This window comes from Euphorbia lathyris, chromosome 5 (assembly GCF_963576675.1).
Source record: "Euphorbia lathyris chromosome 5, ddEupLath1.1, whole genome shotgun sequence".
Classification (NCBI taxonomy): Eukaryota; Viridiplantae; Streptophyta; class Magnoliopsida; order Malpighiales; family Euphorbiaceae; genus Euphorbia; species Euphorbia lathyris.
Window position 1 is genome coordinate 11,496,703 of NC_088914.1, and position 19,378 is coordinate 11,516,080.

At 38.3% G+C, this 19,378-nt stretch overlaps 1 non-coding gene across 1 annotated transcript; it reads left to right on the top strand.

Annotated features, from left to right (window-relative positions):
- Positions 1–11,171: 11,171 nt before the first annotated feature.
- Positions 11,172–11,278, top strand: LOC136231656 (small nucleolar RNA R71). The gene has a single exon (XR_010690026.1). It is a non-coding gene; the product is annotated as a small nucleolar RNA R71 (small nucleolar RNA).
- Positions 11,279–19,378: the final 8,100 nt, after the last annotated feature.

A 19,378-nucleotide genomic window follows, 5' to 3' on the forward strand; every position in this document is an offset into this window, starting at 1 on the left:
CGTATCACTTAATTAATCCGGATAATGAAATATTGAGTCGCTTAAAAGTGCTTTCCAGATTCACATCTCTTCCTCCCAGGTAGTGCTACAGTGTATGACGTGCCCTCGTAGGTATGCTGTAGTAATTAGTGGGCCGTCGAGGGTTAGGATACTTCGGTATGGCTAACACGTGTATGGTGGTTGGACTCAACGTGGGTAACATTAGCTCAGAGCGGGCCCTAAGCACAGATAGGCTAAGTGTCACAAAGCCCATCAAACCAAGAGTCCTTAGGGAGGATTGGATAGTTTATCCTACCAAATCGTCAATGGTCGACGGCGGAGCCCTAGCTCGGTTGATTATTGATGGATTGTGGATCATGGTCAAGACAGCCAAATAAATATCACCAATAACGAATTAAAATGGATTATTAATTTGATCTTTGGCTTAAGTCCTTTATTCTAACTCTAATGTAATTTTTCCACGTAGATTAAAATCTACATCAAAATTACACGAAAAGAAAATTAAATGGCTGCAACAAGCAACAACTCACTCAGACCACTCCTGGAAAAGGAAAAGCTTTCAGGGACTAATTTCCTTGACTGGTCCAGGAACTTGCGAATAGTTCTTAGACACGAGTCGAAGGAATATGTGCTGACTGCTGCCTTACCAGCAGCTCGTACTACAAGTCGGGGCGTAACCGCTGATCAAATGGCGGAGTACGACCAACATGTTAAGGATGATAAAGATGTGTCATGCATTATGCTGGGTACCATGGTTCCTGATCTTCAGAAACAGTTCATGGAGCAGCACGCCTTTGAGATCATGGATCAACTCAAAAGGATGTTCCAAGATCAAGCTCGTCAGGAAATATACTTGACAACAAAGGCGCTATGCAGCACTACGATGCAAGCCGGGACTTCTGTTAGCAAACATGTGCTAAAGTTGAAGGGTTTTATTGACACATTGTCAAGGCTTGGCTCACCAGTGCCTGCACAACTAGCAGTCGACATCATTCTTGGATCACTTCCGGCATCCTACAATCAGTTTATCATGCACTACCACATGCAGGGCGTTGATAAGTCTATAGTAGAATTGCATGGCATGTTGAAACTTGCTGAGCAATCCTGCAAGAGGACTCTAGAAGTTTTGCTGGTTAACAAAGGGAACGTACCTAAGGGAAAGGCCAAGTCCAAGTCCAAAGCGAAGGCCCAAAAGGCCAAGTCCAAGGCTAGGAAGGTGGCAGCTTCTAAAGGTAGGTTGGCCTCAGCAGATGATATCTGCCATGAGTGTAATGAGAAGGGACACTGGAAAAATGTGTGTCCAAAGCTAAGGGAGAAACAGAAGGATGAAGCTTCTAGTTCAGGTATTTATGTTGTTGAATTTAATTTGGCTATTTCTACATCTTGGGTTGTAAACACTAGATGTGGCACTCACATTTGTTCAAATGTGTAGGGACAAAGAAATAGGAGATTACTGGGATCTGGTGAAGTGGATCTTCGAGTCGACAATGGTGCTCATGTAGAGGCCTTAAAGATCGAAGATTATTCTTAGAGATACCTAGTGGATTAGTTTTAGAAATTAGAAATTGTTATCTTGTACCTGCAATGCACAGGAATATTATTTCAGTTTCTATGTTGGATATTTATGGTTTTAATTTTAATATTGGACGTGGTATGATTTCTATACATCGTGGCAATATTGTTTATGGAACCGCATTTCTAGAAAATGGTTTGTATATCCTTGATCTAAAACATAGTGAATCAATCCATAACATAAACGTTAAAAGGATTAAGACTAATGAACTAAATCCTACATATATCTGGCACTGATGTCTTGGCCACATAAATGAGAAACGCATAACTAGGCTTTACTCTAGTGGAGCGCTAGGGTCATTCGACATGCAGTCTTATGACACGTGTGAATCTTGTTTAAAAGGGAAGATGATAAAGGCGCCTTTCACCAAGACTGGTTTAAGGGCCACAGAGCTGTTGGAGCTGATACACTCAGATGTATGCGATCCAATGAGCATAAGTGCTATATCTGGTTTTCTGTACTTTGTTACCTTCACAGATGACTATAGCCGGTATGGGTATGTGTATCTGATGAAACATAAATCTGAAACTCTTCTGAGATTCAAAGATTTTAAAAATGAAGTAGAAAATCAACTTGGCAAGAAAGTAAAAGCGCTCCGGTCTGATAGAGGGGGCGAATACTTGAACCAAGAGTTTGTCTCATTCTTGAGAGAGTGTGGGATTGTATTCCAACTCACTCCTTCTGGTACGCCCCAATGGAATGGAGTGTCAGAAAGGAGGAATAGGACCCTGCTCGATATGGTCCGCTCAATGATGAGTCAAGCTTCTCTCCATATCTCCTTTTGGGGATTTGCTTTGGAAACCGTTGCTCAACATAATTATACACCAAGTGATGCGCGTTTTACGTATACGTGCATGTGAAGACAAGTGTACCTTAGTCGTGTATCAAGTAATAAAGTGAAAGTAGAGTATCGTTCCCACGAGGATGGTGATTATAAGTACTAATCTCTTTGCTTACTATCTATTATTTAAACAACCAAAATGTAGAGTTTGTTGGACAACCAAGCTAAGACTTAAGCAAGAAATGAAATAAAAATTACACAAATTAAGTGAGAGATTACTTATAATAAAAGAAACTAAGGCTTCTAGCTTCACTTAACCTCTTTGCTTGGTAATAACACTTAACCTCTTTTAAGTTGTTTTATCCTTTTTAAGATGGCGATTTTTCTTATTAACTAATAGTTCTCGAGATCGGTTCTAAACTCTCGACTAATTACTTTCCCTTGGTTCGGCTCAAGTAATTAATCAAGAGAAGCATTAAGTTTTCTTATTTCCAAACCTTCGATTTACTACTTTCCCTTGGTCCGGCTCAAGTAATAAATCTAAGATTTGTAACAAGATTAAATCTAAACCTTTTTGACCTACTTTACCTTGGTCCGGCTAAAGTGATTACTTAAGATTCAAGAAAAACCGCTCGAGTAATTAGTTCTAAACTTTCGATTAATTACTTTCCCTTGGTCCGGCTCAAGTAATTAATCCAAAGAAGCATTAAGTTTTCTTATTTCCAAACCTTCGATTTATTACTTTCCCTTGGTCCGGCTCAAGTAATAAATTAAAGATTTGTAATAAGATTCATGAAAAACCTTGGAAAACCAATAAGCCACACTAAATGGTCATTAGGTCCAACTTAAGAATTTCGATTAATCAATTTAATCACGGTCAATATAAACGATTAATTATATCCAACTAGAGAGTTGGACCATCTCCTACAAGCATTAAGAATCATAAGTTAGTTCTCCAAAAGGATAAAGATAACTTAAATAGGTTAAACGTAATTACGACATAATTAAGGTTAAGATCCACTTTTAGCCTTAGTTAAGAGGGGTTTAGCCCATCATTAGATTAAAACACATTTTAGAAAGATAGATAATAGAGTTCATATTAATAAAAGAGATTAAAGTTTAGAAGAAACCGTAGTGACGATTACCGAACGAACTTCTTCGGTAACTTGAAACTTACTTTTATTAGATGAACTTTTGCACAAACAACACTCTAACAACAATAAGAACAACACAAACAACTGATTCTTAAGGATAAGAATCAACAAAATAACATTATAGAGGGAAGAATTAAGCCTAAGCTTGGTGTGTCTTCAAATGGCACCCAAGGCCTCCTTTTATAGTAAAATGGTACACAAAATTCCAAAGACCAAGTCATCCTTATGGCCTCCCACTCCTTACCATCTGAATTTAGCATTTAAGAGAGCATGGGGGAAGATTTTAATAATTTAGGAGTTGAAATGTCAAAGGAATCTTAGGCTTCAACATATTCATCAATTTTGGATAATTTTCTGGGCCTGATGCACTTCGAATTTGGAGATGATTATTGTTAGACATTTGTTCATCTTTCTCTTAGCTTTCCAACGCATTTTTAATCGCCTCAATCCGAGTTCGTATGAGGGAGATAAGTTGAAAATACGACAATGTGTCAAATCTGTCCTAGTGTGAACAATTGGACTTTATTTTACAGCACCTATCCGCGACGAAGTGCACGCTGGGTGTCACTAAAACTCCTTTTTCTGGTCCCTTTTACTCCCGAGTTGCCGCCTTAAGCCCCGACTTGGTTATTTGTGCCGAAAACCTTGTGAAAGTGCCTAGAAAACACACAAATTGGCTTAGATACATAAAATGAAGAAAATATACAAAAACCATTATTAAAATTTATTAAAATGGTACAAAATAACTAGTAATTAAATACTAAAAATGCTATAAATTAAGACGATAACAACACCCCCAAACTTAAGCTTTGCTTGTCCTCAAGCAAAGAAAAGCTGAAAACAAAATTTATCGTCGAATAAGCTAACGTAAAGACAGGAATTATTTCAATCGAAAATGAGCAAAAATTCTATATTCAAATCTCGGACTATTTCTTTGGATAAAATGATTTGTTTTTACACTCTTATTTTCCAAACCGACATTTTTCATTATGTTGAATAAAATTAAACCAATTTAAACACCTCACATGGAAGTCACTCTTACGCTCAAGTGTTTAGGGCATTAAAGTTTCGCTCAAATCCGATAAAAACACTAACTATTAAAAATTTGCATGGTCATCCAAATCTTTACCAAACACGACTGACTATAAACACGATCAAAAGGTCTTTAACGGGTTGTAACGTTGGTTGAGGGTAAAGGTATGGAGAAAAGGAAATTTGTGGGTAAATAAATTCACGGGTAATTATTTGATAGATTCTCAAGAGAGATTTTCTCTTTCAGAAATTCAAAATTTTGTAACGGAAATCTCTCTTTTATTTTTATTTATATATATGATACTATATATTTTTATTTATATATATATATATATATATATATATTTTTCTCTTTTTTTTTACTTTATATATATAAATATCAATATGAATTTTATTTATATGTATATATATATAGAAAGTATGAAATATACGAAAATAGAGAGGTATAACCGTTATATATCGGTAGAAGTGTTTGTCTGAATTTCGTATTTATTGTGAATCATCATCTCAAGCATATTGGTTACTAATTACCCATAAATTTAGGGGGAACAAAAATGGTATTTATGAAGGGAATGCGGCTTGTAACGTGGTGAAATGAATGGAATGTCTAGGCTCGAGGGGGTGAACGACGGAAAATATGTTTAAGGTGGGCTATTATTTTGAGTATGAAATGTGGGGGTAAAACAAGGAAGGCCTTAATCATGTCGTGTTTTGAGCTAGACGCGTGAGGTTTTGACCGGTATTTGATGCAAATTCTCAAGTTTCGTGTAATTATGGAACACTCGTGAGAAAAAAATGAAGCATTAGTGAATGCTTTTTAAATTAGGCTCAAAAACTCACTTTGGAAAGGTAATGTGTGCCAATTAACTCAATTTTATTCCTCAAAATGTAAATGTCGATTTGTTAAATACTGAGTGAAATCAAAAAAATTTACGTATTCAAAATAGTCCAAAATTCGTTTACAAAATTTAAGATTTTCAAATAAAGTTTCATCCTATCAAAATTTAACATTTATTCTAGACAAAATTTTGTTTGATTTTCTTGTTTGATTAAAGCAAAACTTTAGAGTGGGGTTTTTATTCAAAATTATTTAACAAAAATATTTATTTAAAAGCTAAATAAAGATAGTAAAAATAAAGAGAAAAGTAAAGGTGGTGAAAATAAGGTGCAAAATAACACCAAAGTAAAAATAAAGTGTAAAACAACATTAAAATTAGAGGTACGTCACACGACTGAAACAAAAGTACGAAAATAACAATAAAAGAGAAAATAAAAATAACGTTCTATCCTTTACTCACATCCCCCATTAGTGTAGCATTTAGTCCCGAAATGCGAAATAAAAACTAACACAAAAGTAAAGGATAGAAGGACTCCCTGTCGAAGGCAACTGTGAGGATTATAGTGTGTGGGGTTGATCGGAGGTAGAAATTAAATGCTTAATGGAGGTTATCGCTGGAAAAGTCGTCGGAGATGGATGAAGGGATGGACGGCTGTGCTGCAAAAGAAGAGAGAAGAAGTTAGAAATAAGGAAGAGAACAAAAGTGGGGCATTAAGCCCTCCTAATCACCCACCTCGTCGAGGTTGGGATGCACCTCATCGAGGTCGGGATGCACCTCGTCGAGGTGATGAGTTCCAGAGACTTGCAAAGTCTCTGGAACTTTACACTTCGACGAGGTGATGTTCACCTCGTCGAGGTGAGGAGTTCCAGAGACTTGCAAAGTCTTTGGAACTTTACACTTCGACGAGATGTGTACACCTCGATGAGGTGTACCTGTAGCCTTTTTTTTTTTAAAGACGAAAAACAAAACGAAACAAAACGAAAATAAAATTGACATAAATATATATTATAAAAGTAAGAGTGAAAGTTGAGATAAAGAGGTTAGAAATATCGGGTTGCCTCCCGACAAGCGCTAAGTTTAACGTCGATCAGCTCGACGTTATTGAGTGGCTAGTTGCTCGTGGTCGGGGCATTGAGGTATACGACGGAATCGTTCATGCTTGTGTCTCCGGCCTCATATAGTTTCACTCGTTGTCCGTTTACTTTGAATGGTGCCACACCTTCTCGTTGAACCGCGACCACTCCCAAAGGGAATGTTTCGGTTACTTCATACGGCCCGTGCCATCTCGACTTCAACTTACCGGGAAAAAGTCGTAACCGAGAGTTGTATAGAAGAACTTTATCCCCCGGTTTGAATGTTCATGGAATGATATGCTTGTCATGCCAACGTTTAGTCTGTTCTTTATATAATTTCGCGTTTTCATATGACGAAAGGCGGAATTCATCGAGTTCGTTGAGCTGCATCAAACGTTTTTCTCTTGCAGAACATATATCAAAATTTAAAAACTTTAGAGCCCAAAACGACTTGTGTTCTAGCTCTACGGGTAGATGGCATGCTTTTTCGAAAACTAGACGATATGGTGAGGCACCTATAGGGGTTTTAAAAGCTGTCCTATAGGCCCACAACGCATCGTCTAACTTAATCGACCAATCCTTTCGGGATGAATTTACCGTTTTTTCTAAAATGCTCTTTAATTCCCGGTTTGATATTTCAACTTGACCACTTGTTTGGGGATGATACGGGGTGGCTACCCGATGGGTGACTCCGTATTTCGCCAATAATTGGTCAAATTGCTTGTTGCAAAAGTGCGTGCCACCATCACTAATGATTGCTCGGGGTGTTCCGAATCTAGTGAAGATGTTTTTCTTTAGGAACTTCGTAACCACCCGAGCATCATTAGTAGGTGAAGCAATCGCCTCTACCCATTTGGATACATAATCAACTGCAACAAGCACAAATTGGTTACCAAATGAATTCGGAAAAGGACCCATAAAATCAATGCCCCACACATCAAAAATTTCACAAACCAATATACTCGATAGGGGCATTTCGTGTCTACGTGATATGTTACCCATTCGTTGGCACTTATCGCAAGATTTTACTAACGCATATGCATCTTTAAAGATCGTAGGCCAATAAAACCCACATTGTAAGACTTTGGCAGCCGTACGGTTTGGACCGTGGTGGCCACCGGGTTCACGTGAGTGACAAAACTCAAGTATAGATCTTACCTCTTCTTCTGGAATACACCTACGAATTACATTGTCTCCACAAACCCTAAAAAGGAAAGGCTCATCCCATAGATAGTGTTTTGCATCGGCGAAGAACTTACGTCTTTGTTGGTATGTGAGCCCGTGAGGAAGTATATTACCTGCTTGAAAGTTTACGAAGTCGGCGAACCATGGTAATGTTGATACGCTAAACAGTGATTCATCTGGAAAGAACTCCTTGATCTCTCTTTGCACGTCGGTTTTATGTGGTTCAGACTCCAATCGTGAAAGGTGATCGACAACCACATCAGCTACCCCTTTCGTGTCTCGTATCTCCAAATCAAATTCCTGGAGTAGGAGAACCCATCTTATCAATCTTGGTTTTGCATCCTGTTTAGATAAGAGATATTTTAGTGCAGAATGATCAGTGTAAACAATAACTTTAGAGAGCACAAGATAAGAACGAAATTTATCAAAAGCGAAAACAATTGCTAGTAGCTCCTTTTCGGTTGTTGTATAATTTTGTTGTGCTTCATTCAACGTCCTACTAGCAAAGTATATCGGTTGAAAATTCTTATCTTTCCGTTGTCCCAAACATGCTCCAACTGCCAAATCACTAGCGTCACACATTAGTTCAAAAGGTAAACTCCAATCGGGACTAATCATTATTGGTGCATCAATTAACTTTTCCTTCAATAGTTCAAAAGCGGATAGACATTCATTGGAAAAGTTAAACTCAACATCTTTCATCAATAGTTGGGTCAATGGCTTTGAAATTTTCGAGAAATCTTTTATGAAACGCCTATAGAATCCTACATGTCCTAGAAAGCTTCGGATAGCCTTAACAGAATTAGGCGGTGGCAATTTTGCAATCACCTCCACCTTCGCCAGATCTACTTCTATGCCTTGACATGATACTTTATGGCCTAGAACAATCGATTCATTAACCATAAACTGACATTTTTCCCAATTTAGAATCAAATTAGTATCTTCACATCTTTTAAGCACTAGTTCCAAATTATGCAAGCAACTATCAAATGTTTTTCCAAACACGGAAAAATCATCCATGAAAACCTCCATGAAGTTTTCAATCATGTGATCAAAAATTGCCATCATGCACCTTTGAAAAGTAGCCGGGGCATTACATAATCCAAAAGGCATTCTACGATAGGCAAAAGTTCCATATGGGCATGTAAAAGTTGTTTTCTCTTGGTCGCTTGGAGCAACCGGGATTTGCATGTATCCGGAATAGCCATCTAAATTACACATATAAGCATGTCCCGATAATCTTTCAAGCATTTGATCGATGAAAGGTAAAGGAAAATGGTCTTTCCGAGTGGCATCATTCAATTTTCGGTAATCAATACACATGCGCCACCCGGTTACCTTTCTTACCGGAATTAGTTCATTTTTTTCATTAGCTTGAACAGTTATGCCTCCCTTTTTAGGTACAACTTATACCGGACTTACCCAAATACTATCCGAGATTGGATAGATGATACCTGCATCAAGGAGTTTTAGAATTTCAGTTTTCACCACCTCCTTCATGCTTGGGTTTAGGCGTCTTTGAGGTTGGGCCGTCGGTTTAACTTGTTCTTCCATGAAAATTTTGTGTGTGCAAATAGAAGGACTTATTACTTTGATGTCCGCCAATGTCCATCCCGAAAGCTTTCTTATGATCTTTGAGCACATTAATCAACTTTTCTTCCATTTCACCTGTCAAAGAAGAAGAAATTACAACAGGTAAGTTTGAGTTTTCACTTAAAAATGCATATTTCAAATGAGATGGTAGGGGTTTAAGGTCTAATTCGGGTGGCTCTTCCAATGATGATTTGGGCCTCGGTTTGTCCCCTCGAACGATTTTCTCATACTGGTCACGGATCCACATGCAATCCTCGGGGTCATAAGTCAAGTTGGCAACTTCTCGATCTATCACGACCTCCTCTTGATTTAACCCGAGATCATTTAACATTACTTTTTCCAATGGGTCTTCACACATGTAATTCTGAAAAACATCTTTAACAACTTCGTCTGTTATATCAAGAAAGTTACAATGGTCAATATTGTCGGAAGGATATTTTAAAGAATTGAAAACATTGAAAATCACTTCCTCATCTTGTAACCGGAGAATTAATTTTCCTTGTTGCACATCTATAAGTGTTCTCCCGGTTGCTAGAAAAGGACGACCCAAAATTATCAGGACTCGATCATCCTCCTCCATATCAAGAACAATAAAATCAGCCGGAAAGATGAATTTATCCACTTTAACCAACACATCTTCTACAAACCCTTTGGGGTATGCAAGATAACGGTCGGCTAATTGTAAGGAAACCTTAGTGGGTTTCGGCTCTCCTAAACCCAATTTTCGAAAGATACTTAATGGCATGAGATTTATGCTTTCTCCAAGATCACATAGAGCTCTTTCGAAATACATACCACCGATAGTACACGGGATAGAGAAACTTCCCGGGTCCTTCAATTTGGGTGGTAGTTTATTGAGTAGGATAGCTGAACATCCTTCCGTTAATTTCACTGTTTCATTATCCTCCAATTTTCTCTTTTTGGAAAGTATATCTTTTAAAAATTTAGCATACATGGGCATATTTTCCAAGGCTTCCGTGAATGGAATATTTATATGTAATTTCTTGAAAATGTTGAGAAATTTGGAGAATTGCTTTTCTTGTTTCTCTTTGTTTAACCTTTGGGGAAATGGAATTTTTGTTTGTAAGGTTGAACAAGTGGATCCGTAAAAAGCTTAGGAGGAGATGAAACTTGAGGTTGAGAAGTACTTACCTCATTCGTGGTATCTTTTACCTGTTTGCTCGGAGCCGACTGTAACTCTTTGTTGTTTCTCAAGTGACGGCTTTCACATGCTCCCTTGGGTTTGTTTCCATGTTGCTTGGAAGGGATCCCATAGGACGTTCGGATATGGCTTTTGCTAATTGGCTTATGCTCGTTTCAAGCCCTTTTGTAAACGTCTCTTGATTTCTCTTCCACTCCTCCATACCTGCAAGATGAGATTCCATTTTTGCAAGAATTGTTGCAATAGCCGAAGCTTCATCACCAACATTTCTCTTTTCATTAGGATTAAATCCGGGTGGAGGTCTTTGCGGATTTTGCACATTTTGATTATTAGTCCATGAGAAATTAGGGTGATTTCTCCAACCATTATTGTATGTGTTGGAATAAGGATTAGATTGCTTAAAATTTCCCACAAAGTTTGCACTAGCGGTATCCCCAAGAAATGGGTTTGCCGCTTGACAATCCTCACTCTTATGTCCACTTAAACCACATAAATCACACAAATTATTTTGGTTCAAATTAGCCATTAATAGATCCAATTTTTTATTTAACTCATCAATGCCGGATCTTGATGACGAATCAACCAAATATGTTCCCGCTCTTGTTTCGAGGTTTTTCTCCGCTTGCCAATGAGAGCACCTTTCCGCCAATTCTTGGATTAAATCATAAGCCTCCGTTTGGGTCTTCTTAAGGATGTTTCCACCTGCGGCAGAATCAATTGTGGCACAGTTAGCGGAAGATAAACCATTATAGAAAATACTAACCTGTTGCCACTTCTCAAATCCATGATGTGGGCATTTCTTCAATAGTCGACGGAATCGCTCCCACGCATCATATAATGTCTCTCTCTCGGTTTGGCGAAAAGAACTTATCTCGTTTTTGTACATCGCCGTTTTAGATGGAGGGAAGTACTTAGCTAAGAATTTCTTAACTAACTCATCCCATGTTCCAATGGATCCGGCCTCGAGAGAATCCAACCAGTCAGCTGTATCATCCCTTAAAGAAAAAGAAAACAATTTTAGTTTAATAGCTTTGGTGGTACCCCATTTTGCTTAAGCATAGAACAATGTTTAACAAATTTATTTAAATGGGAGTTTGGATCTTCTCTCGGATCTCCGCCAAATTGACCGGAGTTTTGTATAAGTTGGATCATTGCCGGCTTGATCTCGAAGTTGTTTGCTCCAATGGTAGGTTCCACGATACTTGAATTCATGTCCAAACGGTTTGGAGTGAGTAGATCCATGATGGAACGTTCCTCTTGCGCCATGTTTGCTCTTCGATTAGCCAAGTTCCTGTGGAAGTACGCTCAATTTCAGGATCGGGCAATAATAAAGGCCAACTTAAACTTCTTGTGTTCATAAAACAACAAAAAAAGGAAAATAAAACGTCTAAATTAATAGAAGCTCGACTAGATTAATATTATAATTCTACTATCCCCGACAACAGCGCCAAAAACTTGATGCGCGTTTTACGTATACGTGCATGTGAAGGCAAGTGTACCTTAGTCGTGTATCAAGTAATAAAGTGAAAGTAGAGTATCGTTCCCACGAGGATGGTGATTATAAGTACTAATCTCTTTGCTTACTATATAACTTAAATAGGTTAAACATAATTACGACATAATTAAGGTTAAGATCCACTTTTAGCCTTAGTTAAGAGGGGTTTAGCCCATCATTAGATTAAAACACATTTTAGAAAGATAGATAATAGAGTTCATATTAATAAAAGAGATTAAAGTTTAGAAGAAACCGTAGTGACGATTACCGAACGAACTTCTTCGGTAACTTGAAACTTACTTTTATTAGATGAACTTTTGCACAAACAACACTCTAACAACAATAAGAACAACACAAACAACTGATTCTTAAGGATAAGAATCAACAAAATAACATTATAGAGGGAAGAATTAAGCCTAAGCTTGGTGTGTCTTCAAATGGCACCCAAGGCCTCCTTTTATAGTAAAATGGTACACAAAATTCCAAAGACCAAGTCATCCTTATGGCCTCCCACTCCTTACCATCTGAATTTAGCATTTAAGAGAGCATGGGGGAAGATTTTAATAATTTAGGAGTTGAAATGTCAAAGGAATCTTAGGCTTCAACATATTCATCAACTTTGGATAATTTTCTGGGCCTGATGCACTTCGAATTTGGAGATGATTATTGTTAGACATTTGTTCATCTTTCTCTTAGCTTTCCAACGCTTTTTGAATCGCCTCAATCCGAGTCCATATGAGGGAGATAAGTTGAAAATACGACAATGTGTCAAATTTGTCCTAGTGTGAACAATTGGACTTTATTTTACAGCACCTATCCGCGACGAAGTGCACGCTGGGTGTCACTAAAACTCCTTTTTCTGGTCCCTTTTACTCCCGAGTTGCCGCCTTAAGCCCCGACTTGGTTATTTGTGCCGAAAACCTTGTGAAAGTGCCTAGAAAACACACAAATTGGCTTAGATACATAAAATGAAGAAAATATACAAAAACCATTATTAAAATTTATTAAAATGGTACAAAATAACTAGTAATTAAATACTAAAAATGCTATAAATTACGACGATAACACCAAGCAAGGCATTTGAAGGAACACCATAAGAATTATGGATGGGCCAAAAGCCCAACGTTTCCTTCATGAAGATTTGGGGCTGTGATGCACATGTCAAGAAATTGATAAGTGGCAAACTAGAGTCCATATCTGTTAAATGCCGGTTCGTGGGTTACCCTAAGGAAACTAAGGGTTATTACTTCTACAACCCAGCTGAGAATAAAACATTCGTGGCTAGGTTTGCAATCCTTTTGGAAAAGGAATTCCTTTCCAAAGTAGACAGTGGGAGTGATATTGATCTCGTTGAGATTCAAGACTCACAAACTCCTGCAGCTTATGCTGAGGATGCTTTGGGAACCGATATAGATCCTCTAAATAATGAGGAGACTAAATCGGTTATACAGGTGGTGTTTCAAGTAGATTCGTACAGAATTCTGATGAACCCTGTGTGTATATGAAATTCAGTGAGAGCATATCCACTTTCCTAATATTGTATGTCGATGACATACTATTCATTGGAGGCAATATATTAACACTGCCAGATCAAGCAGTGGTTGAGTAAATGCTTCACAATGAAAGACTTAGGAGAAGCCGATCAAGATCTACAAGGTTAGATCCAACCGACTTCTAGGCTTGAGTCAGGCATTGTACATAGACAAGAATCCATCATGTACTCTGTGTTATGTACAAGGCCAGATGTTGTGTGTTGCACCAAACATGACTAGTCGGTGCCAGTCAGATCCCGATAAGGAACACTGGAAGATAGTCAAGGCAATCCTGAAGTACCTCAACCGTACTAAGGATGTTTTTCTTAGTATTTGATGGGTAGGAGGAATGGCAATACCAGGTTACACTGAACGAGGTTTTAAGGATGATAACCAGTCACATACTGGGTATATATTTCTCCTGAATGGCGATGCCATTAGTTGGAGATCCTTAAAGTAGCCAACCATTACCGATTCTATGACGGAAGCTAAGTACATCATTGCATGCGATGATGCAGATGAAGAAGTTTGGATTAAGAAGTTCATAACTGATTTAGGAGTAGGTCAAAGTCTCCTAAGATCAGTTGATGTTTTCCTGTGACGATAATGGGGCCATAGCACAAGCACCGGAGCCCATGTCACACAAGAGATCCAAACGCATACTTAGATAGTAACACCTTACCCGGTGATATTACATTGTAGAGGGTTGACACTGAGAACAATGTCGCTGATCAGTTTACCAAGGCACTTGGTAGGACTAGATCTATAGTGTTTAGGGCAATACCCGCTTGGAACTAGTTCAAGTGGGAGACTGTTGGCGTGCCCTAGTTCATAGGCATGGGTTCTTATAAAATGTATTTGTGTCACATTAATAAAGGCATTAATCTAGTTCATTTATATCTTATGCTATAATATGAATAGAGAATCCATTGATTGATAATCGTAAAACCATATCCCAAGTATATTCTATCATGGGAATGATTAGGACCACAGACTTGTATATTCGACGACTGTATGGTAGTAATTGATACTAGCCATAGCACTTGATAAGTCAGTTGTGAATATGGGTGCATGTTGTATACATGTGACTGGATCGATCCGCCCGAGAAAACTACATGGTGGTTGTGTCATTAGTTTTCTTAAGTAGGTCTCTAACGGTCTTCAGACCAGATTTCATTATAATATCAATGTGGAATCCGGTTCACTTTGACATACGCCTAACAGGTCTGTAACAGGATGCTAAATACGGGTATGATTGGGTGAACAGGTGAACACATTGGTATTGATAGTGAAGTGATGGAATTACCACTCACATAATAGTGAGATGATATCACATGCCACTTGATAAGTGAGATTGATAAGTGTGTGGCCACACCCTGATAAGTAGTTTACTTATCGGATGCATTAATCTACTTAAGGTCAAGAAATATCATAAACAACAGAGAGGATGACAGCTGCCATGCCTTTAGTTTATAATATCGATATCAAATGGTAAAAGAAGTTAAGAGATAACTACAGGGTCTCTGCATCTTTAGACTGCTGAAATAGCTGTATTGGTTAGGGGCAGTAATGGTTTGCTAGAACCCACTTACTGTCTGTGGGCCGTGAGCCCACTGCTAGCTAAGGACAATCCTATAGGATCGTGCACATTGAACATCTGAGTTAGAACTTATAGAACGGTACACTAGAGGGATGAGATTAATTAATTGGTTGACAGTAAAATGTCAAGGTAATTAATTGGTGGTTAATTAATTGATTAATTGATACTTTGTATCAATGTAATTGATTAATGGATTTAGGCGTTGAGTATTTAATTGGTTAATTAGTTTACGGGATGTAATTAATTAATTTGTAAATTAATGAAATTGTATTCGTAAATAATTAATCAAACTAATTCGTCAATTTATTAATTAGTGTTATTTATTTAATTGGGGTAATTAAATTTAATCTAATTGTAACTAATTGCATAGAATAAATACTATTGGTATTTATTCAAGTGATTATGTTAGGATTAGATTAGTTTTATAATTAACCAATTAACCCTAAACCAATTAGGTTTAGGAATAACTACACTATATATAATAAAAGCCTAAAACCTAATTAACTAAGCTAAACCACTATTCATTCGGCCAACCAAAAATTTCTTTGAAGAAGCAATATCAAAATCGCAGCCACCACTTGAGAAAGTGGAGGAAGTTTTTGGCTAATTACACAATCCATCCAGTTCTTCATTCGTTCTTCGGCTAGCACCGGTTCTAGCTCAATAGCTGTTCGTGCACCTGACTACGGAGATCTTACTACCTCGTGGATTCTTCAGCCGTCTCTAGAAGAGACAGTCCGGGTATGTTTATATCCCTAAACGGATCAAAAGTTTTATTCAATCAATGGTTAACGGACAAAGATCAAACTAAAGGGATTAGAAATAAATTTTGAACCGCAATTCCGCTGCGCTACAGTTGATTAACTGGCTATAATCCCTAACAACAAGCAACACATGCATATATATATATATATATATATATATATATATTGAGAGAAAGAGTTTAGAAGTTACTCAGCACGACTTATCCTGGTTCGGCCTCTGTGCCTACGTCCAGTCCCCAGTTCCTCCTGGGATTTTCAATCCAATACTGAGCTCTTTCAAGGTAGAGCACAAACCCTTTACAAGGCAGTGAGTATGCAAGAGTACGTCCTCTATTCGTCTACTCAGCTCCTACTAAGTACTACAACTCAGCACTTAGATTTTTCTACCACTGAATGCTTACAACCAAGCACTCAGCATACACTCTCAATATTACAACTGATAAACACTTGTTCTCTTTTCAGTAAAGAACACTTTAGAAGATTACACAGAATCACTCTAGCATTTACACAAAGAATAGAGGATTTGGTGTAAGATCTTTGTATCTGAGTGCTTTGAAGATTTCTCTCTTGGATTTTTCTTTTTGTTATTCGGCAATGATCCAAGGTTCTTGATTTTCCTTTTATAGATGGAAATCTGCAGATGGATCATTTGAATTGTTTTAGCCGTTAACACCAAAACGGCTCTTTTAGTGAACATCTTCTGGTCAGCTTCAGACTGTACAGGCCATTCCCTTCCTCTTTTTTCTCTAGGCGTCAGGCTTTGTCTTCTTGCGTCAGACTTGTCTTTTTGTGCAGTTGTCTTTTACCAATAATCCATTGAACAATGTTTCTTGGAATTAGTCTTCTGTGTATTTTCGAGGCTTCAATTATTGGTTCAGAAGATTGGCAGACTTTGTCCTTTAGTGAACGGATCCTTCATGCTATCCTGACTGTCACTCAGCTTCATTCGTTATCTTCGAATGTTCAACTTCCATGCTGAGTTCCTTCTTAGTCAGCTCCGTTCTGTTTATACAATTCTTAAGGAGTCTTCTAATTTAGTCAGCTTCGTTCTGGCAACTTTGAAGGAGACTTCTGATATTGAGTTCTACTCCACTCAGCTTCTATTCTTTCATGCTGAGTTCCGTTCCACTCAGCTTGGCTTATGCTGACTTTTGTCCTGTCTAACTTTATATGTATATTTTTGCACTCAATATTGAACAAACACATTAGTACAATTAAATCAAAGCATTTAAATTTAATTGCCTCTTAATCATGGATGATTTTGTCAAATCAAAATCTTGTGGAAAGGTGTTTCAACAAACTCCCCCATTTTGATGTTGGCAAAATAAATAATTATGGAACTCAGTTATAAGTTACCCCATGATTGATTTATTTTTGAAATAACTCCCCCGTAAGGGTTGCACATATTGTCTTAACTTAATTCTAAACCTTCCAAGATTTAATTGAATTAACCTTAAGACATTTGTGTACACTGACTTAGTTTAATGTTAGATTTTTCAAGATCTGAGCTAATTGGATTTAAGTCAGTTTTCAAAAATATTAGAAGTATGTTGTTAAAATGGTACTTGTCATAGATTAAGCAAAAACATATGAGGAAAGATTCTATGCTAAGTTCTAAACATTGACTAAGCATATCTAGTTCTTCTTCTTTTCCTTCATATTGACCTAAGCTCGATATACTCCTTTGCCTTTATCTTTACTTCCTGAGGCATTACCTGCAAGCTGAGTTCCTTCTTGGCTCTGAGTTCCTTCTTGGCTTTTCTCCCCCGTTTTGCCATCATCGGGTTTATAAAGGAAGGTATCATTGCGAGCATGCGTGGAGAGGACATTTGAGTAACGCTGGAGCCTCTTTGTGCTTTCACGTAAGCCATCAATTACAGGTACACTGTCATCTTGGACATGGCGAGGAACCCGGAGAGAGCTGCTAATCATGCTGAGTAGGCATTCATGTGATTTGCTAAGCCAGGTGAGCGAGCTGGTGATCTGAGCAAAAGATTGGTGGTACATCTTCAGTATGGCAGAGTCATAAAACATGCGCTGAGCATTGTTGATGCGCATTGCCTTCATAATTGCTTGGGAAAAACTCAAGAGTTGACCATTGGAGACTGGGTCAACATCCATCTGTGCTTGGTTGACGTTGAGTAGACTGAATGCTTCACTCAGTTGGTCAATCATACACTGAGAGGTAGAAGATACTAATTCACGTGTACTGGTCAGTTCAGCAGTTCTCTTGGCAAAGCAGTCTTGTAGCTCAGCAGAGGTAGCAGACTCAGGATTGCCAGTTGCGCTTGATTTGGTCAGTTCTGCAGTTAACTTAGCAAAATAGCCTTGAAGCTCAGTGGAAGTTGCATACCCTGGATTAACTTCCGACGGTTGTTGGATTTTGCCTTCAAGCGAGTTCAGATGGTTCACCATTGTGAGTACCAATTCAGTCAGCTTTGCTATTTGGTCTTGCCTAGGTTGCTGAGTTTGAACTCTGGTTATAACACTTACAAGATCCTTGAGTCCTCTTAGTTCATTGAGAAGCTGAGTGATACCAGACAGGTGGGAGGACTCAGCATGAGAAGATCTAGTAGCATCAGCTTGAGGAGGGTTCAAATCTTGAAGCAAGGACTGAGCAGAGGCAATGATTCATCGTCCTGACTCAGTAGCATTTAAGTATGTGAATTGAGCAGCATTTGTCTCAGAGGCTGAATTGAGCTTGATGGTGGTGGAGTTGGCTGTTTGCCAGATTGATCATTTTGATTGGTGACAGGACTTTGATGCAGATTGGCTTCAGGAGCTGATTTAGCAACATACTGTGTTGGAGGTGGAGTTTGGTTAGTCATGTTGACCTGCTCAACTTGAGTGGGTGAAGTTGAAGCAGGATTTGTTCCATCTTGAGCAGTTGGATTTGGATTCTCCGGAGTCTTGGCTTGTTCCTCAATATGAGTAACAGAGGCTTGGTTTTGCACAAGATCCGTTGGAGGAGACTCAGGCTCAGCATCATGGGAGAAATATTTGAACTGAATTTTGGAGAGTTCAGCATCAATATCTTGAGGAGGGGAATCATCCAGAAGATCAATGTGCTTTTGTGCCTTCTTCTTGAGTCGCTTGAACCTTGTTTCTTTAGGAGGAGATGGGTCAGCATGAATATCCTCCTCATTAGTATCAACTGTCTCTTCTTCCACAGTTGGATTCTCATGTTGCTCAACGTGATCCTCAACAGCAACATTTTCTTCTTCCTCAATTCTCCGCTCAGCATCATCCTGATGTTGCTCAACATGAGTAGGTTGTTCCTGCTCGGTATTGACTTCTTTCTCAACATGAGTTTCTTGCTCAACATCCTTGACCAGCTCAGCATGAGTTTGGTCTAGGTCAATTCCATGATCTTTTGGAGGTACAACCCAATCCAAGGGATTAGCTTCAACTGTCTTTGAGGTATGACCCTTCTTCCTTTTCATCAAGGGGGATTCTGGAGGTTCCTCTTCTTCATCCTCAGGCTCTTCTGGCCTCTTTCTTTTTCCTGCCGACTCAGCTTTCTCCTTAGCCTGGTCAGTATCAACATTCTTAGCTCTGGTCATAGCCCTCTTCTTCCTGGGCACTGCGTCAACAT